Raw genomic sequence first — 19,824 nt, 5'->3', positions numbered from 1 at the left:
TCTCGAATTTCTTTATAAACATATCTTATGCTTTAACATATTATTCTAGAATAGTATTTAGTATTTAGTATTTAGTATTCGATTTTAAATATCTTCGTATTTTAATCCGAAATTGAAATTTTATAGAAGTGAAGGCTCGAATGTTATTCGCCTTTCAAGTAGGAGTCTCTCCCGTAGACGACAGTAAGAAGAAATCGATTCCATTACGACATGTCCCTTGCCAACGATCGCGCATTCAGTGCACATATAAATGCACTGAAACTATAAATTCACGCCGCTTATTCACTCGATCTCGTAAAGACGCCGTCGTAAAATCTCTCTTACGAAAGCCCGAAAGCTCGGGTCGGAATGGCGAATGCGATGCCTCGCGTCTTTCGCTTCAGCGATCGAATTAATTCGCGTCGAATGCGTGTTCCGATTCCGCGACTGCTTGTTTGATTGCTCGCGTTCTATCGTCTTTATAGTTTGCTGAACGCGCGTGATATTTTACGATCAATTTGCAATCTCGAGGACGACCGCCATCGTTGAAACGATTCGATTTCGATTGTCTGGAATTGAGGTAACCGAAATAAATTGATTTCGCATTGTAAGTGTATCACTTGGTGTCTGTAAAGTGTATCACTTGGTGTCTGTAAAGTAATCCGTATTTTCGAGTAGCTTGATATAAAACGTCGAATTCTATGTTATTCGATCGATATCTATGGAAAACTTATAATTTCCTTTAGATTTTTAAATATCACAACTGATTTAACATTTTGCGCTAGAAAAATAACTATTTTAATTTGTTAAAAAAAGTAACTACATTTATATCAAATATCAAGTTGCTGAAAAATTAAATAACCATCGCGTCGAATCTTTAAAGTTTTACTGCACTTTGCATAGATAAGGAATCATAATTTGAGCGATGCTGTTTCTTCACGATCGTAAACGCAGAATCATGGTAGTCTTGTCTGTCATCGTCCTTCCTTTCTGTCGTCGAAGTGATCAAGCGCGATATCGGACCGCGCGGCAGAGGCTGTCCTTTGCATCGAAATTGATGCGGATAAGCCGTACGGGCGGAGGAGTAAAGAGTAAAATTATCTATTGACAATGAAGGTGGCAAGGGGAAGAGAGTGGCGGGAGTTCCTCCCTGGTCTTCCTCCTCCGGTCAATTATTCCGGATGAGGCCCTAAGGGCACTCCCGAAACGAGTTTCGGTCTCCTTTCTCCACGCTCGAATCGAAAGGAGTGCCGATATCGGGGTTCCTCTTTTCTGTCGTCTCCTCGCTCGATCGAGGAGGCCGGTTAAAACTAAATAATCGTCGACGACAATCATTAACATCGATTCTATTCGGAATCATAGAGTTTTTTCTACATTTTTTCGGCAAATTTCAATAATCGATTATTTTATGTCCTCACTATTTAAAATCATATAATTTTCTTTTACATTAAGAAATTATTTAATCTCGTTAGAATAAAAATATGAGAGAATATTACTAACATTTCATTTAATTTTATCAATATTATGTTAAGAAATTAATAAAATTCTGATATCAATGATTAATAATTGTGTAAAAGAATTATTTATTTTTATTTAAAAATTATTTGTCAAGCAACAATTGACGTTAAATTCTCAAATAATATATCATTAAAATTTGCGATAGTTATCTGACTGCTTTGCCAGGATGCATTGTTGCGTGCGTGAAATTGTTTGACGGTTCGATTGTTCTTTTATTTACTCCACGTCGATTCGGTATCTACGGCTCATAAAGCGACACGTCGAGTGCGAAAGCTTGGACGATTGCCTGACGCATGATCGAGCACTGTGTTATTGTTTAATGATCCGTGTGCAGTTTAAGATCGCTATTGAATTCGAGGTTCGGTTTGATAAAGCTGATTTACGATGCTCTCATAATAATTGCATCGCTAAACGGATCGCTATGTGTGTCAATCGAGAATAGATGTAAAAGCAAAAAGAAATAGCACACGTTATTGTATGATAATACAGACATTATTATTATATCGAAATCGAAATCGACATGTTCTATAAAGAGTCAATGCCATTAATGGCAAAAGAACGTTGGTTACAACGTTCTTTTCTCGAATGATAAATATAACTTTCGAAAACAACTCTTTATTTGACAAATTTAAATATTTTTGAACGATTGAATTTAATTCGTATCATTTTCAAAATTAATCGTTCCACGATACATTTAAAAATGAATGATATCGAAACTTGCACAAGTGCAGTACGAAGACGATTTCTGGCCGGTTGCAGTTGAACAAAGGCGAATTAGTTCGGAAACGAGGAAGAGCGAGTCGATACAATAGTGAGTATCTCATTGTTCTTTCGTCGGGTCGCGATACCTGTCGGCGCCATTGTCGCATCAGAAAATCTGCAAAACTTTTCTCAAGGCTTAGATCCTCTCTTTTTCTCGTCGAAGAAAAGTCCCATTATTCATTTTATAAGATCCGCGTTGCGAATCCTCTCCGTCTCTGGTTCGTCGTCCATTCCAAGGTTCGAGATCAATAACGAGTGACCAGCGCGAATAATAGGCGCCAGTCATACACTTTCTATCGATCTTATCGTCGCGGGATAATACCGCTGTTCCGCAACGCATAATACACATTATTATAATACACATTATTATAATACTTGTAAATAACTGGTACCTGACTGATATCAGATCGGACAATGGTTGAACGATGTGACATCTGTTTCGTCGTTCGTCGCTATCGATCTCCGTCGTAATGATATCCTCGTTGAAGACCAGCAAATAGAAAAATCAAACACGTAGAACTTAAATAAGAATGTAATTTTTTTTTACACACACACACACACACACACACACACACACACACACACCAATCGTTTTCTCTTATTAAACATAGGTAATCCATTTTTAGTATAAGCTTGTATAAATACTACTTTTATAACGAAGATACACCTATAATTTTGTAATACTAATATCCGAGTTACACGGATAATTTAATCTGTTTCGGTTCGCACAAACAAACGAGAAAAATGCGGTATTTAATTAAAGAGCTTAGCCGCTTTCGAGCCGTTTGGTTTCATGCTGCTGAAGCACCGTGTATAGAAACCGCATCGCAGTTATTAGTTTCTTGTCAGGCCGCCACAAATTCTGCATATTACGAGAACGGTTCGCGTTTTTGCGCGTGTACGCGCGCCCGTTTCGCGGGCGCGATTAACGCTTTTTCGCGACGGGCCGAAGTTACAATGGTTCCGCGACTGCAGCCAATGCAATTTCGCGGCGACGCGTAAATCGACCCGCGTTCCCGGTTCCCTCGAAGAGAAGAGGATCGGACCACCGAGAAATCCGTAGCCGTTTAACGTGATGTCGTTTATATCGGCGTCGCCGACCGCGAACGCGACATAAATCCTCGTCCTGCTTTTCCGCTTAATGCCAGCCGGCCACCAGCTTGCGGGCAGATGCACATCGTTCGCTGCACGCGTGCATCGCTAATAACCACCGCTGGCAGGAGGAAAGGAGAGCAGAGGAGAGGTAAAGAGGTGTTAAGAGAAAGAAGAGACGAACTCGTGCAAGCGAGCGTGAATGAAGTGCATACATGCGTGCATATGTACGCTTTTTTGCGGATGTTGTCGGTTAATTATAACAAGTACACTAAAAGAAAGCAGAAGCAAGAACTTCTTTTTTATATAATTGCAAATTTCATTGTTGTAGTTGGATTCATTTACTTGATTATAATTTGATTTCACGTTACATGAATTTATAAACGATGCGGAAATAGAAGTGACATTTAAACCTGCTAAATTTATTTTCAATAATGGACAAACTTTGTTGTGGGGGCTACTTTATTTTGAGATCGATTTGTATAAATCTAACTTTATATATCTGAATTTGAAAATAACGAGGCTAGCTTATTATTTTATCGTTTATTTTATCGTTCGATCATCCGCTGATTGTCCCGCGGAATAACGCGGCGATCTCCAATCGAGTCGATGGCGTTGCGATGACACGTTCTTTAAATATTACACATGAAATTTGACGAGTTGCATTTATAGCGCCATACTGTGGGCTAAACGTTTATCGAATGTCCCCGAGTTTACGACGCTTTTGCGCAGAATCGACCGGGATAAAAATAATCTAGGGACCATCGTAAAAACATCGGGGTGTTCAATCTCGCTCGATCAAACTGTCGATATTGTATTCTCGTTTCCTATCGCTTGGCGGTGTCATAACGCGGCGCCAGTTCTCCAGAAACGGGTGCCATTAATTCTCGACACCAGAGACGTGTACCATAGTATTTCACGAGCTAAGTACGTTGCGCAAGGCATTGACATAACGCGTGATAACGACGCTGACTCGGATTGACGCCTGAAAGCAACGGCGACGGGCAGCACGGTCGACCTTAATTAAAATAAACGCTTTTATCGAACCAGTTTCGTTGCGTCGTCTGTCGTTACTCTAATTTACGGTCGGTTCGTCTAGAGAGAGATTTTCGTCGTATCGAACAGAAAATTGTATCCTAGAAATCCTTTCGCTTATCTAATAGAAAAGTATTTCTACCGGCTAAGCTCAGGTGATCTCCATACCTAATATCCAGAGGTACTTTCGGAAATTTATCCACGTCACGTTTTTACGGAAATAATGCACTGCGTGAATTTTTATTATTTACGTGTTCAATCGAGTGGAATTCGTATGTGCTCGATACCCTTTATTGAATTTATTAATTAATTCTCATAAATTTTGTACAATTTTATAATTATGTACAATTTTTGTTGTATTGCTATCACAATTAATTGTTACGCTATGTAAAAATTAATTGTTTATATCACATTTAATTATAGAAACATTGATTTTATATCATATATTTCTTTTGCATTATTATATATATGCAATTTTAACTATGTTTTGCATAAATAATATTATATATAATTTTAACAGAATTATAAATAAATCCTTTTATATCCGATATAACTTTTTCACGAGCAGCGGAAGAGCATGGTGCATGACGGAATAAAGCCAGCGATCAAACGAATTTAAAATTGTAATGAAACTCTTAATTGCTCGTTAATGGAACGTTCTTTCCGCACGATCGTTGGATTTTCACGCGATCGACCGTGTCTGATGTTTTCCTCATCGACCAGCGCGTTAATCGACCGTATTACAATTTTATGGCGCGGCTTTCCTTTGAAGACTCGGTTGCAGCTGCGGCCCGTCGAGAGTTCGAATTCGCATTCGCGGTTTGCATATGCGCGTACGGACTGTCGAGATATGCGGTGGTGTGGCGACCCTTTGATCACGATTGTCAGAAAGCATTCGCGTGCCAAGGGAATGTCGTGCTGGGAAATCGATCTCTAGACCACCATACAGGGCCTCTCATAGCCCTCGACCTTAACTGTGATGTATTTTTGCTTTAATAAATTACTTTTAACATTTATCCCTTTGAGATTCCGATTTAAAGGGCTCTTTTTTTTTATCGTATGATCTCGCTTTTCTTATTTTTTTGTTTTTATATTCTATTAATCGGACGTGTCGATTGTTAATCTGACATTATTATCATTTATCTAAAGCTATAAATGCTATTCTAAATCTAAGCAAAGCTAATTAATGATTATTTATTTAAAAGTGATGCGGAGTAGAAATAAGTTTGTTCTCTTTGAAGAAAATTGAGAAACGCTGTAATGTCGCATCGTGCATGCATATTCATAGAAGGGTTATATAAAGTTACGACAGGATGAATGACGAATAAATTTTCTGAGATAATAAAACAAGACTGAAGACTTGTATGTGGGCAAGTGTTAGTCGCGACTCGGTAACCGCTTAACGCCGTGTCTTAAAGAAACGAAGGGTTTAGTAGGTAGCACGTGACTAGTGTATAAATTGCCGTGTTTATTTTCTTGATTGTTGCTTTACAACATGAACCATTGTACTGCACGGTTAAAAAACGACGCGTTGCGACATATCCATGGTCGGTTGTAACTTAGGTCTCGAACATCATAAATGTCGACGAAGGTATATTTCATTACGATGCTTGAGAAAACTCTCTCTCTCTCTCTCTCTCTCTCTCTCTATATATATATATATATATATATATATATTCATATCAATATCAATTTTTTTCAAATTATCTTCCTTACTAACTTCTTTAATTTCGATTTTTAATACTTAATTAAGTTTCATATCGCATATAGCATAAAAGCTAAAAGAATTTTGACGATTTCAGCATTTCTCTTTTCTCGTGAGAGAGAACCAGCTTCCCCTAGCAATTTTGCTCCCCTACAAAGGGGAAAATCTCCATTGTTTGGAAACCACTGCCGTAACAGAGAGCAAACATATGCAAAACCAACATTCCAACTTTTTATTTACACAATACACTAGTCACGCAATAAATACATTTACATATCATAATAACAGGATATTAAATTCCTATTGCGTAAACAATTGCATTTAGTTTTTGAGGAATATTAAAATTTTCTTTTAATTATATTCGGAGATAATTAATAGTTTTTGTGATATTAAAGGATTAGCAGGATGAAAACCGAGGAGAGAAGTGATGAGGCCGATTATTATCTGTCACGGGTTTAGCATCGGCGTATTAATCCTGTGAATTAATCCTGTCGTCCGTTAATAGCTCGTTTCGCGCGTGCAGGATTGCCTTCGCGATTTTGGGCGAACTGCAGCAAGGAGCGGTGCGGGATTAACGGAGCTCGCCGCTCTCATGAATCGTAATTACTAATTAGACACGGACCGGCGAGCTTGCGGTGATGGTGGTGCGAGTGGCAAATCCGTCGGGACGTCGCTCGCCGAATGAAGTTACGCGAAAGCATCTCCGTGGAAACTCCGTCCTATGTTTGGCATCATGAGAGAAGGAGAGAAAGGCAGGGCATCTGATGCATTTGCCTTTCTCTCTCATTCCCGTCATCTCGTTATCTTCTATCTTACATTCCTGTCTCAGGATCTTCCTCGGAAATAATTGCGGAAACGGAATTCGTTCGGGATTAATGCAAGGGAGTGCAAACTACGCGCGATCTTGTAATCGTGAGATGAGTCGCGAGTAATTATTATGCTCTAGATAATATTCAACGGCATCATCCATTCACTGTGTATCAAGGATCGTAATATTGCAGAAAGTTTAATTATATCATTAAAAAATTGAAAATTAATGCTTCGATTTTGATGATCCATTTATTGATGAATTTGAAAATTTTACTTTAAGAAATTTTAATTTTGGAGAATAATTTTTTTTATTTGACAGTATAAATATATACATCTTGATTTATAATTATATATTAAATTAAAATTTTAATTTATATGTAAAAATAATGTATAATAATGTATAAATTAAATAATGTATAAATTAAATTATAATAGTGTTCTGTTGATACAACCGAATATAAAAATTAAGAATTAGTTATTATATTTATAATATATAATACGAAATAATTGTCACATTTATCATCATTATATTTTATCCATAATCTACACTATACCAATGAGAAAGCAGTTTAATACTCCGGAGAATTGTAGCGAGTGTACATGTAATTTAGGTTTGTAGAGTCCTGCGAGAGAGATCATTATCGGGCGTTAATAGCAAGTTTCGTCTAAGTAATCTTACGGTAAGCATGAATTGTTATATAGTTCACATTGCAATTAAAGTTAAGATACATCCATTAGTAAATAAATACCTAATTTTATTTTTGGATACATAAAAATTTTTAAAATCCTCTTGCAATTTACCGATATTTTTAATTAAATTTGTTCTTTTTCTTCTAGGCTGTGTTTAACAAAATCAAGAGAAATTTTAAAACTATATTTCTTGACGATATTTGATTTAAAATTATAAAAATTCTTTTATTAGGATTTTTATAAATTTGTTGGAAAGTCATATCGTGTATTTAAAGATGTCTTATCGTGTATTTAAATAAATTTGCGTTTGGCAAATATAATTGCAGTATCGCAATAGCCTGTATTAATATTAATAATCATAATAAATCCATCAAAAATGGCGAACGTATTAATTAAATTAATACCGCGTCACAAATGTATTACGAAATAATCGCGGAACGTCGCGTGTTACATTCGCTGCATTGTTATCGCAATTACCTCTATTTTGCGTTCCACAAAGAGCTCGAGTGTAACAGTATCGCAGGGCGGAACGTCAATGCGACCTATTATTGTCCCTTACAACGCGGGAAGGGATTATCCTCGCAACGCGAAACAAACGAGCTCAAGGGGCTCTGCCGAGCGTTACGAGAGTAGTGTTCTGGTTAATTTGGCGAGTCGCCGCGGATGTGGATAATCCTGATAACAATCCTGCTTTCGCGATTCTACCAGACGTAACAGAGGAGAGATGATGGTCGTCGTCGCTTATTCGCGAACAGTCAGTTAAGCAGTTAGCGAAGAGGAAAAAGGGAGAAGGAAGGAGAGAGAGAGAGAGAGAGGGGGGGAGGGAGGAGAACTAAGACGAAGGGAAGAAGGAGCAAGTTGGTCGTCTCTGTAATTTGTGACGTCGGCCATTCGAGCGTGTAACTCTGTAATGACGAGTAACGATCCCGCCGCGAGTGCGCCCGCCGATTGCGTGGCGCAGCTGCACGACGTGCAGCAGGTTACTCCGCTTGTACCTTAGGTACCTTAGGGCGATCAGGTATGCGCATACCTGCGCGATTGTCCGTCGAAGGAGCCTTTGGTACCAAAATGGTACCTGTCGATCCTCGAATTATCCTACGGGGGAACTTGACATCGCGATATTCCTAAGCTAGATAGATGGATCAATGGAGATTCTATTCTGAGTGGGATTAGATCTCACATGAATAAACAAAATTATAAAAAAGTAGAAGATAGAAAGATATAGGATGGAATAAAGAAGAAAAGTAGAAACGTAATAAATAATGATGATCTTTTAATTCGATAAATGAGTGGAATGCTTTTCATAAATTTTAAATAATTTAATAAATGAGGAAATATATATTTGAAGAATAAGCTATTGATGAAAAAATGAAATGTCGAGAAATATTGAGAGAGAGAGAGAGAGAGAGAGAGAGAGAGAGAGAGAGAGAGAGAGAGAGAGAGAGAGAGAGAGAGAGAGAGAGATATGAAATGATAATTGCTGGAGGATGTTTAGTTAATGTAACCAAATCTGTTTTCATCGTGCAGAGTATTCGAATTCGCGTTACGTAAGTTGCATTACCGCGATGAAATATTTTCATTTGCAGGATTACTTTGTATCCTCTGTGGGCAGTAATATCTCGTAACGATATTATTATTGGCGCACCATTGTATTATGATCGTAATACTTAATAAAGATAATGAGACGCGACTGGATTCATTGTGTAATCCACGTTTAGGCTCAACTACAGCTACCAGGTCCGAGTTAAGCGATCCCCCTCCTTTCTCAATATAGAGAGAATATAATCTCATCTATAATATACAGAGTGAAAATTCAATTAATCAAGCTGCAACCCACCCTTAATGTACCATCGTCAGTTGGCATTAACACCAAATTCTCCTTTCTCATTGTTATCACAGTAATGATTTACAGAACTAACAAGATATTGTTATCTGTCAGTACCGCTATAACGTAAAATTATTTCTGAAGTTCTCGTGTAATTCACAGGGGCTTTTATTTCTTTCATTTTTATTTGACGACGTTTATAATAAAACAAAGTTTTGGTTCATCTATCTAAAAACAAAGTAACAAACTGTGAATTGTATATATAACATATTTATTTCTGCAAAAATATCTTGCAGAAATACAATCCGTTGACGTCCATCTACAGAGAGTAAAACTTTATTTTCGCCGAGCGAAAAATATGTCTGTTGGGGGGTATATCATAGTCTATCTCTTTGTCCCAGAATAGTTAGTCTATTTTCAACCGTGAGCATCATTGACCGCGGTACCAATGGCCCCATAACCATTGAGGATACACTACTCAGCGACCGTCATACTAAAACTAGTCCGCTTGGTCACCCAAAGTATCGCCAATGGACCACGTCGTACGTCCGAGAGGCATGAGCACCAAGGGCATTCGGTGGGTGCTTTTTCAGTCGCGTTTAAAAGGCTTATCGAATCGCGGCGACGTGCGCGACCAGTTTTCGAGGCACGTAGCACTTTTTTCTGGACCCTTTCGATCGTCGTTACCGTCATCGGTGCGACTCGCCTCGAACAGACGGATAAATATTCAAGCGGAGCAACCGACTCGGTGCGTAGGAGGTCACCCACGCGGCTCTCACGCATCTGTAGTATGGATGCATCTCTCGTATCTGCGTGTACGAGTGTAAGTGCGCTCGAAGAGCGTGGAAAATTGTGCTCGATAAATTCACCCCCTGGCATGGACGGCGAGCCGTCGTTGTTGTTCCAATGGGCTCGTCGAATGTTTTTCCCCGGGGCTGGAGAACGCGAACGGCGACGGGAGAAACGTTCGGAACGGCATTTTCGCGCATCTCGGGAAATTCGACGGTATGCGTAAAAATCGGAATTGCGTACTCTACCAATGATCTCCCACGCGTGATAAATCCGCACGATTCACCAGCTCCAATTTTTGCTTTGCGCGCACGAATGAGCGAATATTCCGAGTAGTATCCCGCGAATCGGAACTTCGCTCTCACGTCTCGTCAACTCTTTATCGGCGAATTTATTGCCATTCGAAGAATAGAAAGGAATGGCCCAAGGTTTGTTCTGGACATAAATTTCGTAAAATGATTCTATAAAAGTACATAGAAGCAAATTTTTAATTGTCATTTTCGTAAATAAATGTTGATAAGTAAAATTATTTGCACAAGGATCGTCTTCTTACGTAATGATCGAAACATAATAAAATTATATTAATCAAATTTATTTTAGAAAGCGGGAAAACGATGATGACACAAAAATTTAAAATATTAATCGACGTGCTTTATTAGACACTATCTAATTTTGTATCACGTGATGTCTCGAAGATTTGAGAGTTATAATTATCTCCGGCTGTAAAAAAGCAGCTCTGCGAGAGAGCTATCAGGAGAGAGGCTGTCGCGTGAAGTGCCACGTGCACGCCGGCATATGCGAGGGTCGTGCGATAATATCTCTTCATACATTATGCAGCTTTCCGGATAGCAATACGCGACGCACACTATGCGACGAGGTCGCCGGCTTAACGTTATCGGACGGCCGCGACGATGGCTGAATATTGTCTCGCGATGGCCCTTGCGGCTGTCAACCGGAAGCTTTCGCGGTTACAAATCTGATTTTCATTGTCGACGATGAGAACTCGCCGTGCATAAATCTTACGCCACAATCGGCCGGGAACTATGAATAGCCGCTGTTACACGCAGCCTACCTCGCCTGCCTCGTAAACAACATGCGCATTTGCAATTATTTATCTCATTGCAATACGCGGCAGGAATATTTGCTTTACTCCACGTTTGAGATTTTGCAGAGTATGGCGACGAATATACATGTTTCACGAAAGGAATTTCGTAAAAGAGAATGAAGTCATATAAATAGAAAGTAAAATCGCTGGTAAGTAGAATGAGTCGAGTTTTGAACCAGAAAAACATTTTTCCGGGTTATTAAATGTAAAATGAAGATAGAACTAATTTAAATTTGTAATCATTAATACTCGAGTGATTATATCGCTCATCGAGTCATTCTTTTAAACATCTCGAGATAACTTCATCACGAGCAATAGCGACGTGCACGTGGCAATTACGGTCGTATATTGCACTTCCATACTTAATTGCGGGGTCGCAGTTAATTACCGGCTCGGAAGAAGACGATTAATCTGATCACTAACGTCACTCCTGTCCGTTCAATGGAATTTGTTGTTCCCCGGGTGCACCCGGTTTAATCCGGCACGCGGTTAGATCCTGAGGAGAGCAAAAGGAGAGAGAACACCTCCATCCCATCCACCTCAAGAAGAGAACGAATTTATAACCGACCTGGATAGCCGCTGCGAAGCGGACTCTGTCAACAGCGCAATGACTCACGACTCAGACCGAGTCTGCTCGGAGTCCTATCGGCCTCGCCTAGAGTTATAGCGGGCACTCGACTATATGATTCAGCTGGTAATTACGTTCCGCGATGCGAGAAGCACCGACCCCGAAATAGATTTTCCGGAACGCGGAGAAAGCGTGCTGCGCTTTCATCCACCGCTGCAACCCTTAAAAGACTCGTCGAATAAAATGAGATGAGAAAGGGAAAGAGAAACTTGACATTTTCCTTAAACTTAGATATTTCTTATATTTACATTACACGTTAATTTGCTTTGCACCTTGATTTGCATAATGCAACGTCGCGTGGAATTCATCGACCGAACGTTGACCAAGCCAGTTGTCGGTGCTTGTAAGTTGGCGAGTACCGACAATCACTGGTAATCATTCGCTGATGCATGACACTCCAAACCGGCATCGTGGTGTCGCTCTAACGGATGTCTACGAGGCCCGCTTGACCTCTCGTGGTTCATTCACGACGAAGCCGGTTGCGTGATTTTCGAATAACGATGCGGAAGGCGACGATGCGAATTAACTCGTGCTGTCTAACACGTCGTACATCCTCGGTCTTTAGACGTGCGCGTGGTATCAATTAATTAATAAACGTTGAAATATATTGCTATTATATGGAATTATAGATTCTATTATTATTACACAGAATGTATAAATATTACTATTTTCTATGTGATATATAAATATATATTATAGAAATATATTCTACAGTATATATTATATAGAAAATAATAATAAGATTAAAATAATGAAAATATGAAATACAAAGCTAAAATTATTTTATTAGTTTTGATCAATTACGTAAAACAGGCTAATAATTTTTGTCATTGATTTTTGTAAAATATATAGTTATAAAAGTTGCAAATAATTAGTGAATCTTTGATCCTTGAGTTGAAAGTCACGTTTTACGATCTTGAGTTTGAAATTAGCATTGGCACCGTAAGTGTCAGGAGAATTCACGATGCAGTTTCAATATTTTATTCACACATTCCGCCCCCGAGGGGAACCTTGATTCGTCTCGTCATCCACCATCTTGGACCGCCTTCTAAAACTGTCGATTCATCGACCGATCGGGATTGCGTTTATCAAAGTAAAATTGAAAGTCACGAGAGATGTGAGAAAGGAGTACAGGGAGATGATACGCCCGTCCTTCATCTCGCGTTCCACCCTGTGCAACGCAGCGAAAGATATTCGGTATTCGTGAGTGGCATATCCGGCCGGAAGTAGTTATCCTTTGGAGATCGGACAGAGTGTTTTTCCAAGCGTTCTGCTTCCCTTCACGATATTATATGTCTCGTCGTCGCGCAACGTCGCCGTCCCTTTTTTCACCTCTTCCCTCGCGAGGGTCGTTAAGACCGAAGACTGACGTGTCCTCGTGGCCCTCGCTTTTTCGAGTCCTGTTTGTCGACCCGGTTGTCCAGCATGCGGTGGCAGGAGATATAAGAGAATGTTAAGTGCAACGAGTTAAGATAAGTGCGATGTTGAGATAAATGCGTCACACATGTATATTGAAGATATTATCTTTTTCGCAACGCATAAAAAATTTTGATTATCATCATTTAAAATTTATCTTTACTCCGTAGAGATTATTGCATTTTAATTATTTAAAGTTGATTACGGATTTTAGCATTATTAAATTATTTAAAAGGAGCTTATGAAAAACTTTATATTATAAATACCTTAATATTTAATTAATAATTGTTATTTGCTTTGAATATTTATGTTGAATATATATTTTTCCAGTCTTTTTACATTACACTGCAACAAGTATCTCATTATGTATTCACATTGTTCGTCGCGAACTTTTTTATTTTATTTAAAGACAATTTTACACCCACTTGGATTTTAAATGTAGATTTCCAGTTTACATTTATATAACTGTAAATCGAGGTAATCGCGAAAATCGGTAATTATGCACCTGCATTCTGTCGCTGGCTGTTCCCACATCGACAGAGAAATTCGTTCTCACGGAGACGGCTCGTTCCCCTCGGCTTCCCGTCGTCGGTGGTGAGACTTTTGACCCAGAACGAGGAGGAGCAGCCGAGAAACGTCCCAAGCTCGGGCACGAGGAAGCGGTAAATATAACGTCGTTTCAGCGACGCGTGAAGTGTCCGGAGCGAACGGGTGCCATCGTACGCGACCAGAAATAGTGGTCGAGCTGTGTGCAGGTGTATTCTGCGAGTGATGCGCCTGTTTACGCGGCTCCTCCGCTTTCTCGTCTCGTCCTCATTGCTCTCGAATTATCGGCGCGATGCATTTTCTCGCGACAATATCACGAGACGGGGCTATTATGAACTGTTTATTATGAACCCGTGATGTACAATCGAGTGTGTGCGCGCGTGTATGTGTATAGAAGGGAGAAAGAGAAACAAGCGTCTATTTTTAGTTAGTCGGAGTTAATAAGATTAAATAAAATAAAATTTACATAAATTTAATATTAAAATAATAAAATTCGAAAGAAAGTGTCGCAATAAATTAAAAACAAAAGTAGTTAAATTGTATGAACAAGTTCAATGCCCGTAAAATTATAATTATAATTTATTATAATATTGATTGCACTTGGATAAAATTATTTTCTCAGAAATATCTCTATCATTCTTCTATAATTAGATACAGTTTACAATCTGATTTTATAAATGTATATATTCGTTTATAATTGTATTTATTATGTTTGAATTAATTAGAAATCGAAATCGCTTACATTTGATTAAATCTGCGAATTATTTTATCGGAATGAAGTTCAAAGCATTCTATCGCCGGATTTAGGAACTTTTTACCAATATCTCTTTCAGAGATATTCCGAAAAAAAGTTTTCGAGCCCATCTGTGTGTATAACTTGGCACGTTATAATTTCCATAATTCGAGCATTTTCGTGAAGCGCGCGATCGCAGGTGTGCATCTCGCCTCGATCCAATCGGAATAGCAGGGACGATGAAAAAGGGAGTCGCGATATGGATAAACGCATGAAAGGGAGGAAACTGGGGAGAGAAGGGTGGATATATCGTTCCCTTTATAGCGGGGAGTGAAAGCCGTAGGGCGTTTTTTAACATTTCGCGTTTTATCGTGCGATCCGCGTTCGCAAAGCGCCTCCTCCCTCAAAACGCGGATTCGCACGAAATGTGCATTAAGGGCGCATCCCTCTTTTGCCTCTCTTACTCAGCCTACGCTTCCTGGTTGGTAAAACCACGAATGTCACACCCGCTGAGAGGAAGATTTTAATAAATGATATGGAAGTACTCACTAGAGATTGTTCGTCGAGCTTGCGAGCATCAATGATCCTTTTGTTTAAAATAGAGCCTAAATTAAAAAATAATTTAATCACATCAAATGACAGTGACATAGATCATGATTGTTTAGTCAACGATATATATTAATTCTTTTTATTTATACCAACAAAAATCATAAATATGATGTTTAACAGTGAAATTAGTCTGTTCTCTATATTTTATAAAATAATTCATCAAAATTAAATGTAGTAGTGAACAATCTATAAAATTAAATTTAAGTGCGTTTGATAATCCCCATTTAGCGTATTTCAAAAAAATATCGATATGAAAAATATTATATTTAACAAAGCTTCCCATATATTTTTTAATACAGATCCGCGCACGGATATATATGCGGAAAAAAGCACATCCGGGGATTAATCCGCAAAAAGCGGACGTGTGCTTTCACGTTTGTCGCCGTGATCATACCTGCGATGGGGAGTCAAAGGTTTCGCGCTCGTATAAGCTGATCATTTCATTTTTCGCTACTAGTCGAATGGGATCTCGTCGTCGTCGAGGGGTGGCCAATCTCCTATGAAATATTTCGAGGCCGTTAAGATCGCGTCTCGCCGGAATTCTATGGGATTTTGGTGCGCTCCCCGGATATACGAAGCCCTGTCCAGAATCGTTCGACGGCCATTCGACACTCCGGCTTACAGCTCGTTCATAAGTAAACGCGCACAAATGGACGGTGAGGACAAAATCCGATTTCCGAACACGGGAATTTAATAATTCCCGAGGTTTTACACGGACGACAAATTGCGTTGATGTCTGTGCGATGTTACTGCCGCGGACGACTCCATAATGAATCGATGCAGTTTTGCAAAGAATGTTTCTTTACGAGGTATTAATAGAGGTTGGATAACTTTAAAATTTTGTTTACAAAGAGTAATATATCTGCAAGAACTGTTAATTATTGAACGGTTTTACACGCTGTTCTTGTTTCGATATGTAATGCAAACATGATATTAATTGGTATTCAGAACACTATAATCAGACAGTCGGATAACATTATTCTTGGAAATGTTATTTTACAAGGAAGCTATCATCGATAACCGCGGAGGAACAGTTTTAATCGCATTCTCATTCTCCACCCATCGATATATTTTCCCGCGAAGATAACAGAGACGCACGATAACGTAACTCACGTGTGGACAATAATTACGAGTCCTTCCTCGCTCATTCTCGTTAGCGAACCGCAGCGGCACGTTGCGAGTCGACGTGTGCTGGTGCTCTCGCACGGAGGAGGAATATAGTGTTACATCGCGAAGACGAAGGGACCCGACGCCCGCTAATGCACGTGCACATCCGACACCGGCTTCGGTTCGAGGAATATTCGCGGCGGGTGTACCGTTACCGGCTGCAGACTGCTGCACCTCGGCTATCGCGGATTACGTTGTGCGGAGCGCGCGAACAGGAAGAAGGAGCGCTGCGATTCCTTCGGTAAATCGCGCGCTTACCCTGTCATCCGAGTTCTCTCGGTGGTCGAGGATTTACGGGCGACCCTTGCACCCCTAAAACCGAGTGGTATCAAGTACTTCTTGATACCTGTACCTCTTTCTTCTTTCCTGGAAGTGATTATTGCTTAGCTGTCTTGGACAGTTGAAATTATTTTCGTTTCGTCGAGATGTACATTTTGTACTCGAGAGAGATTTTGTACTTGAGAAATATTTAATCAAAGCTTTTCTTCTCTTCTTTCTCTCTCTCTCTCTCTCTCTCTCTCTCTCTCTCTGTTTACTTAAAAATTAATTAGACGTCGACATTTTCTTATTAAATTAGGTCTGATTAAGGAGCTTTTAATTTTGTAATTTAATCTAGCTTGCTAAGCGACATACGGACTAAGCGAGAAACGTAAGCGGCTCGTTTAGAATTATGGCCGCTCTCGAATTGTCGCATCAACCTGCCGGCTTTCGTGGCGTAATACGACGACTGCACGATATCGTCGTTACGCCGCCAGCGTTTTTGCTGGAATGGTGATTTTATTTTTCCGTCGACTCTCTTTCAAAGGCGTCCGCTTCTTCCGTCGTTTTTATCTCCGTTGCAGAATGTCAGGCACGACGAGCGCGAAATAACTCGTTCTCGACCGTTGCGTTTTCCGACGTCGCGAGATGTTATGTCGCAATTTTTACGACACTCACGTAAAATCAACTTCCAGCCGACAAATTAGGTTTCTCGAACAGAGCCAGAGTCTTTTGTGACGACGACGACGATGACGACGACGACGACGACGACGACGACGACGACAATGACGATGAAATGTTGAATTCTATTTCAATTCGCGGATTAGAGATTGTTCCCTCGCTGTTTTCTGAAGCTATCATCTCTTTTTTTTCCTTTCTCTGTTTCTTTCGCGGTTACAACTTAACGATCTAGCAATTGAGCAAAGTTACACGAGAGCGAATAGCGCCGCTGAAAAAAGGGATAAACGGCGTGGCTAAGTGCCGCTGCACGTTTCGCGCGGAGTTGCTTTTCAGATGCATTCGCGTGGCTTTTACCGCGGGAAGAAAGGTCGAGCAACATTTGTGGAAGAGATTTGAAAAGCTCAAAATTTTCTCCCTTGCTATTCATCGCGATTGACGCAATACGACTCTCGCAAGTGTGAAAACAGCAGCTTTTTTTCTCACGATATCGCACATACACACGCTGTATACACACGTGTTTTGTTCTTCGTAAATTATATTATTCGAGCGATACTTCGGATTCAATTAAACTTTATAAACACGACCGGCGTAAAATTACAATGTCAAATATATCGTAGGAAAAATTTGTTTTGCGACGTGTCAAGACAGATAGCTGCGATCGTGTGATGTTAAAAGTGCTTAAAGTAAGGCGATGTAGATACTGAAAAGCCGAGGTGATAGGAAGGAAAATTAATTACCGGACTTCCAGTATCCTCTTTGTTCGGCCGGTTTGAGAAGGGCTTCCGTTGAACGTCAACAAATCGGTAAATCACGTCGACTTTTAGCCCGCGTGCAGCGATCATCGACAAGCCGCGGTCCAGGTCCAGCGGCTGCACGCAGAAATACCGAGGCGCGTGACTCCAAGTGCTCCATAATAGACTTTTGGGAAACAGGCGATTTTAGAATTTCAGCGAGGGTGATTCACCTACCCTTCATTCCGCGTGAGAATGCGAGCAAGAGGGTCAGCGAGATTTCGCCGCGCTTTTCCATATGGACGCAGCTGTCGCGCGACGGGTATGCGTGTGTTCTGTGCGAACGACGCGTATACCGGGTGTCCAATTGAAGCGGATTGATTAATTCTTCTCCCTGTATCTCTTAAATTTGATTTACAAAGCACATCTCTTTCAAGCGAGCCACCGTTATTACCTTCGTGACGCGATACGTTTGAAAATTTAGGAGATGACTTTCCGAGATGTGGAACGCTTCGGTCTTTGTTTTAGTTAAAATTTAAAATTATAAATGTTTGTTAAAATTTGCTCGACTTTGAAAACAATAACGATAGAAATTTGACACCGGGTATCGAAGGCGTCTCGTGCATACATAGCGATGAGACTTCCTGATTCTCCGAGCAATATGTGCACGCGTTCGCGGAGGGGCGTGAACACGTACGCGTGTACGAATGCACGCCCGCGCATCCCCGTCGTTTCGAGCGCGCGCTATGGAAGATCAAAGTCACTCGTACTAGATATTTCATCGCAAATGTCTGAACGGCTGCCAAGACGCTCCAAATGCGGTGGTCTGAGAGGATTTGCGAGCGGAAGCGCGCGAGCGACCGGGGAGGAACAAAAACCCCGTCGCCGAGCGGATTCGCGTAAGCGGCAAAGTTACGCGGCTCGCTGGGATGTATCCCAGTCTATTGTCGTAATTGGTGGTCATTGTTACTTAACTGCTTCTCGCGAAGAACGCGACGCAATAAAGTCACTCTAAAAATATAAAGACGTTCGCGAGGTCTGGATAATTCAGAAATATCTTGGCAGCACCAACAACGCTTCGTGACGGAACGTCATTGAATTTTACTGAGAGTGATGAGTTTTATTAAGACATTATTGTTTCCATGTGAGTTAAGTAATCTTCTCTCAGGTACTCCTCCCTGTGAAAATAATGTGAAAACAATGAGATAAAGAGCCAGATAGCGAACTTTATATCGAATAGAACTTGAGAATGGAGTGTGAGAATTTTGCTATTATGGAGCTCTCTCATATCACTTAATCGTTCCCTTGTAATTCTCACGCCGAACCATACGCTTTCCGCGGAAGATAAACTCTTAATTTTATTCCCATCCGATTTCTTTACACCCCAGTCAGTCCGCGCAGTTATATTACCTTCGGTATATTTAGCCTGTCAAATTATTATTTTATATCGAAGTGCACGGTTGTGAATTATTCTCCCGAACTTGTTAGTTCAGGGTGCCAGAATCAACGATATTCAGTCGCTGGGCTGATGAAATATGAATATTGAAGTCGCAATGCACGCGCGCGAGTGTGGTACAAACGGAATCGTGGCTCTCGCGCTACGTGATGTTCTCCGGTCTTTGAACCTTTCATCTCGCGCGACACTCCCCGCTGCGAGAATCACGGTTTCTCGGATTCGCGCACGAAAGCGCATCTCGATCGAATCTCCTCGTTCGTCGATATAGGATTTATGCGCGCGTGCTTAA

General features: G+C 40.2%; 1 protein-coding gene across 4 annotated transcripts in view; it reads left to right on the top strand.

The window, feature by feature from the left end:
- LOC105422023 (uncharacterized) overlaps window positions 1-19,824 on the top strand; it is a 191,317-nt gene that overhangs the window by 57,665 nt on the left and 113,828 nt on the right. The gene's annotated exons all lie outside the window — the stretch shown is intronic.

The sequence above is a fragment of the Pogonomyrmex barbatus genome, unplaced genomic scaffold (assembly GCF_055798465.1).
Source record: "Pogonomyrmex barbatus isolate J1 unplaced genomic scaffold, ASM5579846v1 scaffold13, whole genome shotgun sequence".
Classification (NCBI taxonomy): Eukaryota; Metazoa; Arthropoda; class Insecta; order Hymenoptera; family Formicidae; genus Pogonomyrmex; species Pogonomyrmex barbatus.
The sequence above is the reverse complement of the archived record's forward strand: the minus strand, read 5'-3'. Positions and strand labels throughout refer to the sequence as shown.